At 39.1% G+C, this 18,908-nt stretch overlaps 2 long non-coding RNA genes across 3 annotated transcripts in view; both read left to right on the top strand.

Annotated features, from left to right (window-relative positions):
• LOC144305832 (uncharacterized) overlaps positions 1 to 7,604 on the top strand; it is a 29,216-nt gene extending 21,612 nt beyond the window's left edge. Inside the window, exon 3 of the long non-coding RNA XR_013372855.1 lies at positions 1,391 to 7,604. This is a non-coding gene — a long non-coding RNA (uncharacterized LOC144305832). The remainder of the gene's footprint in view (positions 1 to 1,390) is intronic.
• The window catches only part of LOC144305944 (uncharacterized), a 110,642-nt gene that overhangs the window by 43,100 nt on the left and 48,634 nt on the right, over positions 1 to 18,908 (top strand). The gene's annotated exons all lie outside the window — the stretch shown is intronic.

Here is an 18,908-nt window from a genome sequence, read left to right as displayed (position 1 = left end):
TAACCGTGTTGAAGTGTTTTGCTAACATAATTGTGTTTGCGGGCCTTAGTACAGAAGTGCCCTTGGTATTACTATAGCAACATGAAGGCTTATGCTCTTAACTATATACGTATGTAATCGTGTTTATATATTTTCATGGCTAACCAGAATGAACATGCACAACTATCTGTGAAGTTCAGCTTTGCAGGGTACACAAGTTTGATGGAAAATTATGGTGTTAATGACCTCACTTTAAAGAAATGGAGCACCATAGAATAAAAGCGATTTCGCTGAAGTTATTTTTCAAGATGAGGATGTGGCAAGAATCCTGAATCACAAGGGGAAGTGTGCATTGTCAAATAATTACGAATATAGAGTACTACATTTCTAAAACCTGTATTTCACGGACAGGATTATTATGTAAAAGTATATTAGGTATATATTGGTATGTGTTCTAAATATGCATTTATTTTCAAGCAATGTCAGGGTATGTGCTGATTTGTATATTCAAAGGGAAGGTAGAATGTGGCTTCCAGGTTACTAGTTCATTCTGTTCGGTGCCTTTGGAGCAGTAGTTTATGTGAAATGAAGTAAATACTCCTGAGTACATCCTATTGACTCACAAGCTGTTCATATGAGCTGGTACTATTTTAGATAAGTTTCCCTATATATCCTAACTGTTCTCCTGTTAGAACTTGGAAGAGGGAGAAAGATCTGGAAGTGCCATGGTTTCTAGACCGGGACACCAAACCCTAGAGGTGCAACTTACAGTCAAGAGCTTATCCCTTGCAGAGTCATCCAAACCTAGTCCATTGGATTCTGTGCTGTCCATGGTAAAAGTCTTGAATTCTCCTAACTGGTCCTGTTAAATCCCTCTGCTTATTCCCTTCCCTTTAGACTCAGAGTGTTTTTGCTTCACATACATTCCCCCAAAGCGTTCTGATTCATTCCTGGGTCAATGCTTAATAATTGCTGTTTTCCCTCTTGCCCTGGGTATCAAGTCTTCTAATAGCCTTGGGTGTAAGTGGACAATCAGAAGTTCCGATAGTTAGAAGTGTCCCATACTAGTTTTTCCCTCTTCCTTCTTCTAAACTTATGTTTTATCCCAGCTTCTCTGACATGCTTCTTTAAGGAGCTGGTAAACTAGAATGGTACCTTTTTTTTTTTTTTAGATAATTGATAATTTAGTATGCTGTCCCAGATATTTTGAGCTATAAAACTACCATTTTCTGACCACCTACATTTTCCTAGATGTTTTTATTGTGTCATTTAACTTATTCCCCTTGGCAAATCTACAAGTTAGCTATTATTACTGCCATCATTGCCATGCATTATTGCAAAGGAAAAATTGAAGGTCAAGAGGTTAAGTATCTGTCTCACTCCAATGGCATGCTTTCCTCTTTTTTACTAGGTGTCCTGCCTTTATTCAACTGAAAACAAAGCAAAACAAACAAACAAACAAACAAAAACTTCTTTAGATGCCTGTAATTTAAGGAATGACCAGCATTGGAATTCTAGGCAAAGGAGAGAATCCAGTAAGGGAGATCTTATGATTCAGGGCACTTTCCTCGTTGAAAGTAAACTACCCACATCACTTATATGTAAAGCTAGCCCACTGTCTTAATGGGAATCCTGATTTCCAAGTTTGCAGCTGATCATCACTTACAAGTCAACCTTAATCATGCCTTTAACTCTGCAAAGTGACTCCAACATGCAATTAGGCAGATGTGTAGCAGGAAAGTGAGGTATGATTCTAAATATCTTCTGTAACTATTTCTGATAAACCTAACAGTCCCCACCAGTGGCCTGGTGAAGCATAAGGAGAGTCCTGGTTGGTGTTCTTTTCAAGCCTTTGTGCAAATCCAGTAGGAGTTTGGACAAGTTTATATGTGTAACCTTTTCAACACCTGCCTGAGATTACAAGTCTATTTCTTTGGCATCAAATGCTCATGCCCACTAAAGAGTAAAGTTTATTTCCTCCATGGTAATATGGAGCGTTTTATCAGCAGGCACATGACATTTTGATGCTTCTATGTTTTGATGTGGCTGCTTTAATGTCAAGGACATCGTGATGAGGCTGTTTGACCCAGCTATGAGAACATTTTGATCTGGCTTGAAGATCACCTTTTAAAAATATTGGTAGTAAAAAAAAAATTGGTAGTAATATACACCCAGCACTAATTCATATTCTATTCTATTTATTTGTTAAATTAGTTTCTTAAATTAAATAAAAAGTAAAATTAGTGTCACCAATTCCATAAGACATATCACTTGGTTGTCGATCTGTGGGCTAGAAAATCTGTATGGTTTCCAATCCCAGGTGACTAAAGTAATGATGGGGTCTCCCAGTTTTAGATAGTGGTAGAAAGATGTCTTCTTGCTTCTCCCTGCCGAAGCCAATCAAAAGCAACCAGGAGAACAGAAGACAAAGAAATCTCGTTATTAAAAATAGGAAGAACTCCTAACCCCAAACAAAAGAAGCCAGACAGCTACATGGTTTGGATGAGAAGGCCCACTACCTGCCACTGCAGATTTGCCTCTGACCTCAGAGGCAATAGGGAAGCTGTGAGAATTTGCCTGAGGAAAGTGTCTGAGGGAAGGAGAGATGAGGTTGCAAGAAGAAAGATGAAGACTTGGCATTGTTGCAAGAAGAAAGCTGACAGTGTAGCCCGAGAGTGGAGAAAGGGTAGTTGCCATGCCTCTGGTCAAGGCTGGCCACACCGCCTTGAATCCAAGCTGGGAAGACCACGTGCCCTGAGCAGAATCAAACTCCCTGGTGGAGAATGTTGATAGGAAAATGTCTGGAGATGAAAGACCAGTGGACCAAAGTCCAAGCTACTCGGATGCTCTGGTTCCACCCAAATCTACTTTCCTGGAAATAGTTGATCCAGGAAAAGCACCCTCGTCCAAATGTGAGAAGCAACAATCTAGAACAAAACAAAATGAAACCAAAAAATGCTTCAGACTTAAGGAAAAACATTTCAAGAAAAAAAAGGAGAAAAACAATAAACAGAGACAAACCATGAGAGACTCTTAACTCTAGGAAACAGACTGAGGGTCGCTAGAGGGGGGTGGTGGGACGTGATGAGGTAACCGGGTGATGGGCATTACGGAGGGTAGCGATGTGATGAGCGCCGGGTGTTCTATGTACCTGATGAATCACTGACCTCTGCCTCTGAAACTAATGATACACTATATGTTGGCTAATTGAATTTAAATTTTAAAAAAATTGAGTAAAAACAAAGATGCACATTAACGTTATTTGAAATGATCCGAACTTTTCAATAAATAGCTCTGCATGAAATGAGATAAATAAATTATGTGTCCTTTAAAACAAGAGTTCAAAAGGCTCGAGGAAGAAATGACAGAAGGAGATTAAATATGACCTTTGCAGATCTCAGAAGCTATTTAGATAAAGTAGGAATTATTAATTCCAGAAGGTGTGTTAAAACTTATCCATAAAAATTAGCGATGTGGCGTCTCTCTACCATGTGGCAGAAACTTTGTTTTGTTTGCTACATGATCCATTCTGTTGGTCCAGGATTTCTTACGCTAATTGTAAGACCTATTTTGGCTCCCTCTCCTATCTTTTGATATGTACTGATTTTGATGCCATTCACTTTATAATTTTCAGTCATTTCTTATGGATTATTTAGCAGTGTGAAGATTTTTAAAGATAAATGCACTGAGATTTTTTTCAATTTCTTTTTATTTATGATTTCTAAATGTACTGTAACACGCTTAGATAATGGGGCCCATGTAATACTGGATTCTTTGTTGTTAAGGATATTTTGGCCTGTATGGATAATCTTTTTCATGTGGTTTGTGTGCGTTTTTGAGGAGAGGTCTGGGGATTGCTGGCATACATCTCTCTCTCTCTCTCTGCCCATCCCTTTCTTTCTCTGTCTACCCTACCATCTTCCTTTCTTTCCCAGCCTTCAAGAGGTCTAGTTAGAAGTTACACCTGCCTTTAGCTGTGATGTGAAGAGGGACAAGGGCCAGTCCTGTGATTTGGAAGTAGCAGCAGAGCAATCAGTGCAGTTCCCCTCAGAGCCAATGGTCCCTGCCAGGTAAGGCCAGGACAATGGTCATAGGGCACAGGAGTGGTTGTGGAGTAGGTGGCAGGACCACAGGTAGGAGCAGAGAAAGAGGAGTCAATAGTCCCTGGGTCCTGGACCAGACCTTTGGCCAACTCACAGAAGCAGCTGCGACACACATTTGAGAGGGAAAGCTTTCTGTCCAGTTAAGCGAGTTCAGGAAGGGCTTAGAGTCACTAATTTAAGAATCAAACAGGAAAAAAAAAAAAAGAATCAAACAGGAATGTGACCTGATTTTGTAGTTACAGGATGAAGCTCTCTTTCCTTTTTTTTTTTTTTTAAAGATTTATTTATTTATTTATTTATGTATTCATGAGAGGCACAGAGAGAGGCAGAGACAGAGGCAGAGGGAGAAGCAGGCTCCATGCAGGGAGCCCAATGTGGGACTCCATCCCAGGACCCTGGGGTCACACCCTAGGCAGAAGGCAGACACTCAGCCACTGAGCCACCCAGGCGCCCCAAAGCTCTCTTTCTTTAGGCAAACACAAGCCCCCTGTAGCTGTGCAGACTGTGAGCTGCATGATTTTTCCTATCCTCACTGTGGGTCTTGAGCAAGGCTGCACCATTTCAACATAAGGGGACAACCTGTTCTGTGTCTTGCTTGCTTTGCTCCCCTTTCCCTTTTTGGAGGGAAAGAGGAGACTTTGCTTGCTCTCCAGAAGCCGAAACAAATATCCTGAGGTCTGTTTCAGTTTTTAAAAACATTATGGCTGAACTTTGCCATAAAATTGGTCCTGGAATCAAGGGATTTTTTTTTTTAAAGTAAGATTGACCTAACGTTTCTCTCTTCATTAAAAAAGATTCCTGTTTAGTTGAATATATAAAAGCAAACTCTCAGCACATGAAGGGTTACCAATACCTTTGACTAGCTTTCCTAGTTAGACAGAGGCCCAGCTTTGTCCATCTCAAAGCTATTACTCAGAAGGGAGTGAGGACCTGCATTGGAAGGAGAGGGTCTGCAGACAGGCTCAGGTATCGAGGGTTAAAGTGGTTGTGTAGAAATTTTGCTCTAGGACTACTGCAGTGCACACCTCCAAAATATGCCATCCCAAGTGGATGCTATTCACCCTGCATTCTCTATGGTTTTCTGTAAAAATGCACAGCCATGATATGACAGGCTTCCCACAGATCACCCATTAAATCAATTCTCCATCAATTTTTTGTCCAATTTCTAATGAGCACCATTTCTTAAGTTGTATCTTATTAGGTTTTCTTTGGAGATAGAATGCTGATTTAATGATTTTGCTTGTGTCAAATTGTAATTGTCAATTTGCTATAAAAGGTTGTGCTATTGTCCTTGGTTTGGATTTATGGCTTGGTCCAGAATTAATCTTTGGTACAGAGCTTTGTTGCATTTGAACTGAGCTACAGCCCACCCCACTGCAGCTTCCTTGGAATGCCGTGTCATAGAGGGCTCAGGGAACCAGGGGAAACCAGGCGTATGCTCCCGCTCCCAAGTAGAGTGTGAGAAAACATGAAAAACATGCCAAGAATCTTGAACTTATCTTTCTGGTTATATTGCAATGGCAAAAGTACTTATTATCAGTTAAATTATGAAGAATAAGGATGCCCACAGCACTGAAACGCACATCCTGGGAAGGGAGGGGGGCTGTCGGGGGTAACCCTGCTCGGTGGTAGGGAGGAGTCAGGCGTGTCTGGTCTGCACACTTTATTTGGTAACAACACAGGGCTTCTACATTTTGAAGCAGCTGCTTTATGTAATTAAGATCAAATGATCACATCAAAATGTCATTGTTGTCAAAACGCCGTGTCAGAATGACCTAGTCAAAACGTCCTACTGCATGTCAGACTGCTCTGGTTTAGAGACTTCACTATTTTAACCTCAAAATATCACCATGTACCTGACAAAGGAAACACTGTCTTATATATGCCTTGGTTTTTAGCTTCCCTGCTTACCATTTGCCACTTAATTCACTCCCTGATCCCTAGAAATTCTCCGGTATCCACACTACGGTTAACTTATTCTTGACAACAACAATGACAAAATTAGCAGACTTGAAGCCTGTACCAAATACCAGGCACTGTTTTAAGCACTGTACATGGATGAACTCATTTAATACTGCACGATCCCTATGAGGGGGCCCTATTTTTATTTCATTGTAAGGTAAGGAACTTGAGGCAGAAAGAGTTTTGCTGGGTTTTTTTTTTTTTTTTTTTGCCTAAGCTCACAGTTAATAAGTAGTGAAACTGAGACACTCTTAAATTCTGACTCCAGAGCCTGGGCTTTCTGCCACTTCTGAAAATATACTCCACTGTATACTCTATTACTCTATGATACTGATACTCTAAATACTCTGTGATAATATAACATGCTAAAAAACAAGAATGGATGATTCCTATCCTATCCTGTCCTATCCTGTGCACACACTAGCTCATTCTTAGTTGCTGACATTAGCTAAGCCTAATAAGTGTAGGCAAATTCCTTTCTTCAGATAATTGGTAACACTATGGCTTAGTGTGATCTATCGATTCATATTATGGACTAAATTGTGTCCACATATTATCTGGTCGAAGCTTTGACCCATAGTTCCTTAGAATGTGACCATACTTGGAGATAGGTACTTTATTTATCTTAAAAATTTTTTATTTTATTTATTCATGAGAGACACAGAGAGAGAGGCAGAGACACAGGCAGAGGGAGAAGCAGGCTCCATGCAAGGAGCCCGATGGGACTCGATCTCTGGACCCTGGGGTCATGCCCTGAGCCAAAGGCAGACTCTCAACTGCTGAGTCATCCAGTTACCCCTGAGATAGGTACTTTAAAGAAGAAATTAAGGTTAAATGAGGCCAGAGGGTTGGGTCCTAATGCAATCTGACTGGTGTTTTCATAAGAAGAGGAGACCAAGACCTACAGAGAGACACCAGGGAAGTAATCTCACTGAGGACACATGTCTTTTGGGGAAAAGCAAGAGTCAGCCATCTGCAAGCCAAGGAGAGACGCTGCAAGATAAACCAAACTTGAGGACACCTCGACCGGGGCTTCCAGCCTCCAGACTGTGAGAAAATAAATATCTGTTGTTCAAGCCACCCAGCCTACAGTGTTTTTTAGGGCAGCCTGAGCAGACAAATAAAATTGGAAAGCCAATTTGGGTCTATATAGATCCATATATGAATATCTTATAAGACATATTTTCTAATATTTCAATTTTAGAGATGCAGCCAATAGAAGTGAGTTTTTCAGAAAACTGGTAAATAAGGTTAATGCTTATTGCCTGATAATTTTGGTTAACTGGTATGTGTGAGCATAAGCATGTGTGTATTGTACATATAAAATTCTAACAACAGCCATTATTCTGCTTTCAGAGACTGACTTCTAATGTGTGTGGTGGATAATTATCTTAGGTGGGTAATATTGATATTTCTGAACAAAAACTGTCTGTAGCTATTTGAAACAAAACTTGACCTCATTTTACTTGTGACTCTTGATAGTTGATTTTGTTCATGTAGCGATTACGTAGTTTACATCAGTATCCTATTTTAACAAAAATAAAATAAATACAATAGTAATATGGTTTGGACTTAAATTGGCATGCTCTATAAAATGTCATTTGATGACAACTAAGTAAATTAGGTTTTTCCACTAAAACAAGATTTTCTGTGGTACATTTGACATTATGTGGTTAAAAATTCCCAGTGAACAAAACATTTTTAGTTTGAATAGAAATATGTTGATATCTAAGGCAAAATGCAAATGAGAAATATTTGGAAATTGTTTCTTATCACTATTTAAACGTATCACCAGTTAAATTAATAACAAATGTTTTTATTTGCTAAACAGTTAAAAATATCTTTTCACATCAAAAATGTCTGTACCTTTAAATAATAAAGACAATCATATACCTTATCACACCAAGAGACCACCTCAGTATCACATAGGATGTTGTAAGTAAATTCTAAATAAATGGTTTAAAGTCAGACTTCTCTTATTAAAACTTCAGGTGAAATCTGTTATAAACAAAAAAATCCTTACTTTTGATTTCAGATTAAGGATTTCCTTATTTCTCCATTACCATTAGTTTCATTTTTAACATACCAAAATTGGTAATAAAAAGCTAATACCTAGAAGAATGAATTAGTTGAGCTACTTTGGGGGGGTGGAATTTGGTAATATTTTTAATAACTATGAATTCTTATACTCTTAGACCCAGAAAAGTTCTATTCATCCTTGCATATACCCCAAAAATGTTTTCAGGAAATATATGCACAACAATATCCAATGCACCATTATATCCAGTAGTAGAAAGACCATCAATATGGGACCTTGAAAATAGAATGTAACTTCTAGAGAAGACATATATAGAGGGCCAACAGTCACATGGAGAGATGCTCAACATCCCTTATCATCAGGAAAATGCAAATCACAACCACAATGAGATATCGCCTCACACCTGTCAGAATGGCTAAAATCAAAACACAAGAGACAAGTGTTAGCAAGAATGTGGAGAAAAAGGAACCTTTGTGCACTATTGGTGGGAATGCAAACTGGGTGCAGCCACTGTGGAAGGCTGTATTGGAGGTTCCTCGAAAAGTTAAAGAAAGAGCTATCCCATGGCCCAGTAAGCCACTGCTGGATATTTACCCAAAGAATACAAAAACACGAATTCAAAGGGTTACATGCATTCCCTATGTTTATTGCAGCATTACGAACAATAGCCAAACTAAGGAAACAACCTCAGTGTCCATCGATAGATGAATGGATAAATAAGATGTGATATGCGCGTGCACACACACACACACACACACACACACACACACACACACTGGATTATTATTCAGTCATAAAGAAGAACAAAATCTTGCCATTTACAACAATACAAATGGATCCAGAGGATATAGTACTAAGTGAAATAAGCCAGTCAGAGAAAGATAAATACATATATGATTTCACTCATATGTGGGATTTAAGAAACAAAACAAGTGAGCAAAGGAAAAAAAGAGAGAGAGAAACCAAAAACCAGACTCTTAACTACAGAGAACAAACAGATGGGTACCAGAGGGGGGGTGGGTTGGGGGATGGTTGAAATAGGTGATGGGAATTAAGAATACACTTGATGAGCACAGACTAATAAATGGAAGTGTGGAATCACTATATTGCACACCTGAAACGAACATAACACCGTATGTTAACTACACTGGAATAAAAATTTTTTAGAAAATTTAAAAATAAATTAGAGTGTAACCAAATGGAAGAATACTATGTAATTGCCAAAAATTAGAATAAAGAATTAGGAATATTAAGTCCCTGTCAAAAAATTAGGCGGTGTTTTAGAAATATTCCTAAGAGCAACTGGAAAGAGCAAAATGCAAAACACTTTGTATTGTTTGATTCTTTTTATATAAATTCTTAAGAGGCAAAATTCCATGTAAATATATACTGGAAAATGCATAAGATTTTGTTTGTCTGCTTTTTCTGAAGCTGACCTGGAGACTTTAGTAGGAACTCCTTTAGAGGAGCAAGAGTAAGGCAGCAAGAAAGGAGGTTTTCTGTCTTTATTTTGTGCCTTCCTGTTATCTGTGAATGTCTCACAATGTTCATAATTTGTATACAATTAGTGAGCTAATGAGCTATTGTATATATTTTCTTTCCAATAACTTTTCATATTGGAAATAAAACTTACAGTAGAACTTCAATGTTCTCATTTTCTTAAAAAAGGTAATTGTAAGGTGATGAATGTGTTAACTTGATGGGGGAAATGCTTTCTCCATGTACAGAAATATCAAATGTATGCTTTAAATACCTTACAATTTTGTCAATTATACCTCAATAAAGTTAAAAAAAGAAAAAAAACACTTCAAAATATTTTTAACACATAGTTTACAATGAAAAGATTTCTCCTGTCCTTTTCAAAATCATTCAAAATGCTTCATTTGCTTCTTCCCAATCAATGCTTGTAGCATTCACTACCAATGTCAGCGGACTTTATTCTTTTCTGACACTAGAGGGAGTTTGGAAATGAGGTGAAATACATCAAAGACCCAAAATGGCTCATAAAATTCTATGACTGGATTTCCTTACTCCCGTTAAGAACCTCTATAGAACCAAGGCATTGCAACAACCACGGTTGACTTTATAGATATATTCCTAAGAGCTTGTGTGTAAATTGAATCATATTTTAAGTTCTCCCGGAGAGTTTGCTATTTAGAAGAGTCCTACTGTGAATAGTCTTATAAAAAAAAAAAAAAAGGAGCTTTCATAAAACAGATAATCACTGCCAGTTTATCATTAGATGCCAAGATTTTTGTATTTTATTATCTTCTTTACTGGCAGATACTATAAACCTGAGGTGTGATTATATTGGTACAATCAGTTTTGTGAGGCTTAGAAGGTACAGGTACTCAATAAATATTTAATCATCTACTTCTCCCAGGATAACAGAATAGTTACTATGTCTGGGTTTTTCTCCCCCCCCCCCAACCTAATTAAATGACCCCTTGTCTGAATCCTATTGTCAGCTCTCTGTCTTCATGTTTTCATTCATTCAATAGTTTGAGTGCTTACTGCATGCCAGACAGAGTGATATCACCAATGGTAAAAAATATAAAGATTGTAACCTCAAGGTTTTTTGCAATCTAGTGAGAACTGACAAGAACCAAATAAGCAATTAGATAATAGATATGTGATCATGGGGCGCCTGGGTGAGTCGATGGTTGAGTGTCTGCCCTTTGGCTTAGGTCATGATCCCAGGGTCCTGGGATTGAGTCCCGCATTGGGCTCCCCACGGGGAGCCTGCTTCTCCCTCTGCTTGTGTCTCTGCCTCTCTGTCCATGTCTCTCATGAATAAATAAAATCTTAAAAAAATAATTTTAGGGGCACCGGGGTGGTTCAGTCCATTAAGCATCTGCCTTCGGCTCAGGTCATGATCCCAGGGTCTTAGGATCAAGCCCCACAGGGGGTTCCCTGCTCAGCAGGAGTCTGTCTCTCCCTCTCCCTCTCTCCCTGCTCATGCTCTCTCTCTTTCTCTGTCTCTCTCTCAAAAAAATAAATGACATCTTAAAAAATAGTAACATTCTTTTCTTCCTGTAGTTCTGACAAAATACGATCTCACATGCATCTGTTTCAGTTTTATAGCATCTTCTTGAAGTCGTCACATTACAACAATATCAGAGACAGATTCTTTTTCTGTTTGACTTATACAGACAGGATCAAATTGTAACGTAAGGAATATTATCTTGAGAAAGAGAAACATCAAAGTGGTCCAGAATGGTTTGTTGTTTGAATTTTAAAAGAACCAAGACCATTTGTCAAGTGCTTACCACGTACATTCAATCACCCTGCAAGGTAATATATACTTCTCAATGATATTTTGTTCTCAGGGAAATGTGGTATTTTAAATTTTTAGTTTTTTTTTCCCCCTTTCAATGATATCCTTCAAAAAATGTGTCATTTTAATAACTACATCTTTGGGGTAAATAACTTAACCAAGGATCTTGGCTATAAAATGATTGACTCTTGAGTAATTATGAATTTAGAGCCCCCATGCTAGTTTATTTTATGTATATGGAAATTGAATGACTGAACATGCACTCAAGGCTCCAAATTTAGGACTAAAAGGGAAAAGCAGGTATAGGGTGGGGAAGGAGCACTTACCATAGACAATTACTTTGTAAGATCACCTGTATTAGATGTTTTGATTTATGCTTTTCAAAGCCAAACATAAGGTACATATCAAACCTAGCCTCTTTGTAATATTGTATAAAGATACATTTTCAATATAAATGGGGAAGGAAGATACAGAAGGCAGACGGATCACATATGTCTATCTCTGCTCCATCACAGAACTCACTTCTAGGGACGCCTGAGTGGCTCAGGGGTTGAGCATCTGCCTTTGGCTCAGGTCGTGACCCCGGGTCCTGGGATCAAGTCCTGCATCGGGCTTTCCACAGGGAACTGCTTCTCTGCCTCTCTCTGTGTCTCTCGTGAATAAATAAATAAAAGCTTAAAAAAAAAAAAAGAAACCGCTTCAATAACAGTAATGGATGCAAGGCATACAATTTTGTGCCTTTATACAAGGCAAGGGAACAGGACAAGACCCTATTGGCTACAAATAATAGAAGAGAAGCTGATGGCAGTAAATCCTATCTCCAACAACCACAAAGATGCCAGGTACGGGTATATGTACCAACTAACTATGGTGATGGTGGAGAAAAGACCAGTTCCTCAGCACCACAGCCTGGGCACTCATGAACCCCAAAGGTTTCCATATGTAACACACAGCAAGGGAGAGGGTGAATAATTCTACAAAATCCAGAGGGGCTCTACAGGATGAAACAGTAGCACTGGATTTCTAAGTCAGCTTTTTATTTCAAGTGCCAGATAACTCACGTAAAATAAGTGGATAAATATTCTATGTTGCTATATTTCCTTGGTTGAGAACATGGGAAAGACCCTGGAAATGGTAGTTTGGAGAGGACGTCTGGCCGACAATTAAAAAGATCCTTTAAATCCCATCTGGTCTTTGGGTTCAACAGTAACATTTGTTCAATTATTATTATTGTCAAATTCACCACCAGAGGGAGCCCATCTATCCCCTTTATCTAGAGACCAACAGGCTCCTAAGGAACCTGGCTTTTCCTTCAGATTTTGATATAAAAATATATTATGTAATTTTGCCTGGGATAAAAGTCGGAATTTTTTTTTTTTAAGATTTATGCTATTGTATTTGTCTTTGAAAGCAACACAGAAACTTTAATCAAAAACAGTCGTTCTCCAATTTGCTGCTTCCTCATGACCTCCCCCCATTGGAACAAGCAAAAACTAATGGGAGAATTACATTTTCCTCGTGTACTTTCTAGAACCCTAAAGTTAATCTCTCTGTACATGCTCTGATTTAAATTTTTACTTTATTTTCCTAATGAAGCATCACATCAGAATTTTTTAGGCTCTGTGAGTCAAAGTCTAGAGGAAGCATCTTTGCAGAAAAATGATTGGCTGGTTGGTGACTCGTAAATCATTCAAAAGAAACAGGAATTAGCTAATCAATAGGTATAAGGTTTCGGTAATACAAAATGAATAAAGTCTAGAGGTCTGCCCTACAACATTGTTCCCACAGTTACGAATATGTATTGTATACTTAAAAATCTGTTAAATGGATGGGGTCCCTGGCTGGCTCGGCCAGTAGAGAGCATGTGACTTTTGATCTCTGGGTTGTGAGTTTGAACCCCACATTAGGTGTAGAGATTACTTAGGACAAAAAAAAAAAAAAAAAAAAAAAGCAGAAGTCTGTTAAAAGGGAGATCTCTGATAAGTGTTGTTATGATGATAAAAATAAATTTTAAGTCTTGCAAATCCCACATTGAAGTCACCATCTCTAATGACATAAATAAATCTACCTTTGATGCTCATAATCATTAATAGGAAGTATAAACAAGCAGAGAAAGTCTCTTAGGACTTTATTCACCGAATGATTTAATCCATAACTAATAAAACCATGTCCATCTTTCTTTGTGGAAAAGTAAATGATCTCTGAAAGTAAACTAAAATTAAGTCCTGGAAGAGTATATTTTAGTTTTCTTTTAGTGTCAGCTTCTCAAAGGCAAGAATTTCATTTATTTATGTCTTCGCTGCCAATAGCAAAAATTTGCCCTTTAGAAAACAGACCCATTTTGATATTTTTGAAAACTTGGTAAGTCTATTATATCTGTAAATATTTGAATACTATAAATGTCTTGTGCTGAGGAGAAGGATATAGTATTTCATTATTTGCTCCATTTTATAGAACCTGTGACCATGGCAACCAGGTGCTATAAACTGACCCCAATGGAGGCCACACTTACCACTTTATCTAAATTGCTACTGGAAGCACACAAGCTTTACAGATCTATCGAATTACATTAGATTATGGGCATTTTTGGAGGAGTTCAAATGGGAGAAATGGTTTGTTTTTTATCCAAGGAAGCAGAATTGGTATTTTGTACTGTTTCCTAAAGGTAATATTCACACAAACAACTTAAGGATTTAAAGAAACAATGGAAGGAAATTAACAGATGCATAAAGTAGATCCCATATGCTTATCTCTGCTCCACCCCAGAACCTCCTTCAATAACAATAAAAGGATGTAAGATAGACAGGTTTGAGCTTTCATACTAGACAAGAGAGCAGGAGAAGGATGACAACAGGCCAGATTGTCAACAGAATTTTGAAGGTTGGAAAATAGATAGATGAGTCATAACTGACTTAGCAGAGCAGAAATGCTAAAATCAAACTGTCTGTTGGGGGAGGAGGGAATGACAACAATAGGCAGGCTGATTCATGCTAGAATCCTCAAAGGCACAGTGATTGAAGGAGCTAGAATCTTCCAAATGAAGTCCAGGATATAGAGTGGGGCTGAAAACAGGACGTGTGGTGCTGGTGGATTGAGCATCCACACCCCCCAATTCACACCCCCAACACTGAGTTGGGTAACTCTCCTGGAAGCACAAGCTGAGGGAGCAACAGTTCACTGGCTTGAAAACAGAGTAATGAATAAAAACCTGAATTCCTGAGAGCCAGACACCCAGCCCCCTCCCAGCTATCAGGGACACACCAACCAGCCTGGATATTGAATGAGTCTTTCTGGGAAATGGGCAAGGTATAGCTCTGTCGTCAAATGATCAGCTTCATAATAGTATTAGACTTTTTAAACTATATACACTCGCTAAAATATAAAAATAAATTTTTAATGTCAGGGCAGAGCTATTTGAATCTGTGCCTTCACAGTGTAGATTATACACATGGTATATAGTCAGAAATTGTCATGTGCATCCCACCACTCAGTGATGCAAATCTGACAGCATGTTGTATGCAGACTTACCCTGTTGCTTTGTAATTAGAAACGGAGGGATAACAGGAGGCTCGAGAGGCTGGAAGTAAGGCATCCTAAAAAGACCTGTAAATAATGAGCACCAGACATCCTCCCCAAAGCAAAATGTAGCCAAACAGACTCTGCGGCCCCCCAACCACTGTCCTATACCTTCTTTCTCTCTATTCCCTTCAAGAGATAAAAGGAGAGGACGTTTAGGGGTGGGATGGAGGAAGAAAAAAGCATTATGGAATCCGAGGCCTTGAGCCTGCTTAGGCAGAGGTCTGTAACCGTGGAGGGGATGAGCCTCGCCCTCCCTCCGAGCTAAGAGAGCGAGTGCATTATTTTCCTGTTGCTGCTGTAACAAAAAACCACAAACCTAGTGGCTTAAAACAACACAAACGTATTATCTCACAGGTCTGGAAGTCAGAAGTCTGCTGTGGATCTCACGGGGCTGAAATCAGGTTGTTGGCAGCCCTGCATTCCTTTCTGGAGGCTGCATGGGAAAATCTGCTTTCTTGCCTTTCCTAGCTTCCGGAGGCTGCCTGCACTCTCCAGTGTGTGGGCCCCTCGCTTCACAGCCAGCAATGGCCAATCAAGTTTTTCTAACGTGACCTTAGTCTTAACAGTGACTGCCTGCCTCCCTCTTCCCCATTTAAGGATCCTTGTGATTACATTGGACCCACCTTGATAAATTGAGAACAATCTCCTTCCCTGAAAGGTCATCTAATTAACAACCATAAATCCACCTGCAATTTTAATCCCCCTTGTAGTATTCTCAGGGGCTGCGAATTAGAGCATAGATGAATTTGGGGGTTGAGAGGAACCATTCTGTCTACCCTAGAGGGTTCAAGAAAACCCTCAAAAGTGAGCATATTTTCACCCAGACATATGAACTAGAATATATTACTGAACCAGTATTTTAGATATCTCCAAACCGGAAGTTATTCATTTTCATCAAAATCTGGAGTGCCTATGAGACAGTTCCAAATGGGACATAAGCTGAGACTGCTCTGATCCAATGTGAGCCACTAGGGGAGGAGATAATTGGAGATGAGTGGCAAGCTGAAGAAAGCGAAGAGCCTGCACTCTACAATTTGGAATGGACAGGATGCTTACTTCCTGTGCATTAAACAGAAACGGCAACCAGGTTTTAAAAATCTGTCTGCAAGTCAAGAAACCCTCAGAGAAGAGGAAGGGGCCCATCACAGCTCAATCTCCTGTGCCAGGGAATTTGAGCTCTGGGAAACCCCACAGGCTCTGCACTTCCACCCTGATACACGTGTCCATAAGAGCCAGTATTTCGCCTGCTGCGCCAAGGGCATCAGGAAATATCATATTGGCCAAAAAAGCTATGGCGGTCAACAATAGGGAAGTCACACGGTCGGCTAAGGGGGAGAAGAGTTCCTCTTTCATCTCGTCTTCCCTCACCTTAATTCCAGAAGTTACAGGAAGGCGTCAGAACCTGGAGAAACTAGACCGTCTCCATTTCTACTCAGGACTTCTAAGCTCAGGTTGATAGAAGCTGGGATGGAGAAAGGATGCCGAAGTGTGAGATTGCAGTTTTCAACTAGTCTAGACCAGATGTTTTGAAAGTTTTTACTGACATGTAATAAACATACTGAAAAGTTCACTTCCGTGTGTAGATTGTTGAGTTTTCACAAACGGAACGTACCGGTGTTACCAATTTCCAGATCAGAAGCAGAATATTCTCAGCTCCAAGACATTTTCTTGCTCCCTTCCAGTAACCTTGCTTGCTCCCCCAAAAGTAACCTTGCTCCCCCAAAAGTAACCAATATCTGACTTCAAACAACATAGATGGGCTTTACTGGTTTTGTGCCTTCTACAAATAGAATCCCACAGCTTATTTAGGGTCTGGCTTTTTTTCATTCAGTATCATGTGTGTGAGAATCATTCACATTTTCCCAAATATTGGTAGGTCATTAACTGTCATTACTAGGAAGCATTCTGCTGTGTGAATATGCCACAGTTTATCTCTTCTATTGTTTATGGGCACATGAATAATTTCCAGTTCGGAGATATCTTAAATAGTGCTTCAATAATATATTCTAGTACATATGTTTAGGTGAAAATATGTTTACTTTTGTGGTGGATTTGTACTCAGGACTAGGATATTTGGGTCATATTTTTGGCTTGGGGATAAGTCATCAGTCTTCTAAAGAGCAGTATGTGATCATTCCTGCTGCCCCACATCTTCATTTTCTACTTGGTAGTCTCTATTTTATGCTAGCTATTCTACTGGGTCAGTAAAACTTCTTTTAAAAATTGCGTTTTCCTGATAAATAAGGAAGTTAAGCAACTTTGTGTATGTTTATTGGCCAATTACATATCCTCTTTTGTGAAGGGTCTGTTTAATATTTGTGCATTTTTAATACAGTTTTCTTGCTCTTATCTATTTAGATGAGTTCTTTATATATTCAGATATGAATCCATATCAATCCCACTATATATAGTAAATATCTTCCCCCCCGTCAGTTACTTTTTCACCTTCTAAAATAATGTCTTTTCACGAACTTGATGTTCTTAATCTTAATAGACTCCAATTTTTAATATTTTCATGGTTGATATGTTTTTGTGTCCCATTTAGGAAATCTTTGCCACCTCCAGATCTTGAAGTCATTTTAATTAGATTTGTTATTAATTGCAAGTGACAAGAAATCTATGGGTTCTACCTAAAAGGTTGAGTCACTTATATGTGTTTGATGTCAGTGAGTGAAGACAAATCAAATCTTGTCACAGTTGTACCTCACTCAGTTTGGGTTGTTAGATAAACTAGTTATGTAAAGAAAACATAATTAAAATTTTTTTTCTGATTTAGTCTTCCTCTGTAGCTTCCTCTGAATGGGGCAAGAAAGTAATTTAAACTTAACAAAATCTCCATCTTTTCTGGTTTAAATAGTCACTTTTAGGTAAGGTAGATCTTCCTTCCCACTCCCCTACAGATGTATGAAGAGGAGTCAACTGCGTCCTTCTGTGATAGAGCCCTCTATAATCTCAGCTGACAGGAGTGGCAAGGGAAGCTTCTTAAGCCACTTTTATAAAGGTACTAGTCTCATTCATAAGGGCTCCATCCTCATGACCTCAGCACCTCCCAAAGGCCCTACCTTCTAATACCTTTACCTCAGGGGTTAGGATGTCAACATGTGAATTTTGATGGGACATGGACCACTGCCCCTCAGTAACAATGGAGACTTCCCAAGTCTACTGGTCACACTGCTCATCCTTCTGGAATTGGCTGCCAAATTCTGCAGCCTAAGGGCTCATGGTTTACCCTCCCTCAATATGGTCAGGTACTCTGGTCTCTCTGCTGAGTCTCTCAGGTACTCTGGTCACTTGGAACCTTGCTGGTGAGATCTGCTTGTGATGCTCACTTGATTCCTGGTCTTGGTAATCATCCTGCAGTCTTTGGCACAAACTCACTTTGACTCCAGTACAATGAACTGTCTGGAATGGTCTAGCACCATCAGCTGTCTTTTGTAGCTCTCAAAGGGCAGGCTGACACTCTTAGATACCTTCCACTACTGTCACCAAGGAACTGAGAGACCATTTCAGTGGTTAGACCCAGAACCTCCATATGATTCAGCAGCTAATGCTGCTAATCTTATTGCCCTGTATGGTCCCTAAGTTGGCACTGAGGTCTCCTTTTAGAGATGTAAACATGAATCAGCACTAGGTTCTATGATTTTTATTTTCCTTTCATTTGTTCATGCACACGGTTCAACAAGAGGAAGAGGCACAGGGTGGTACAGGGGAACATGAACCTCGTGGGAAACTGTTTATAAAAAGGAGGCACTCTTATTTCCATTCATGCTATTTGATAATATGACTTAAAGTCTTTCCCATGAAGAGGTGTGTCTCTTTCTCTACCCCATGAAACTAGGCTGGCTTTGTGATTTGCTTTGACCAACGAAATGCAGCAGAATGATGCCATGCCATTTCTAACTGTAGGCTGCAAAAGACCTTATGTGTCTCTGTCCTTTTTCTTTCTTTTTTTTTTTTTTAAGATTTTATT

This window comes from Canis aureus, chromosome 36 (genome assembly GCF_053574225.1).
Source record: "Canis aureus isolate CA01 chromosome 36, VMU_Caureus_v.1.0, whole genome shotgun sequence".
Taxonomy (NCBI): Eukaryota; Metazoa; Chordata; class Mammalia; order Carnivora; family Canidae; genus Canis; species Canis aureus.
Note: the sequence above shows the minus strand (reverse complement) of the source record. Positions and strands in the feature narration are given on the sequence as shown.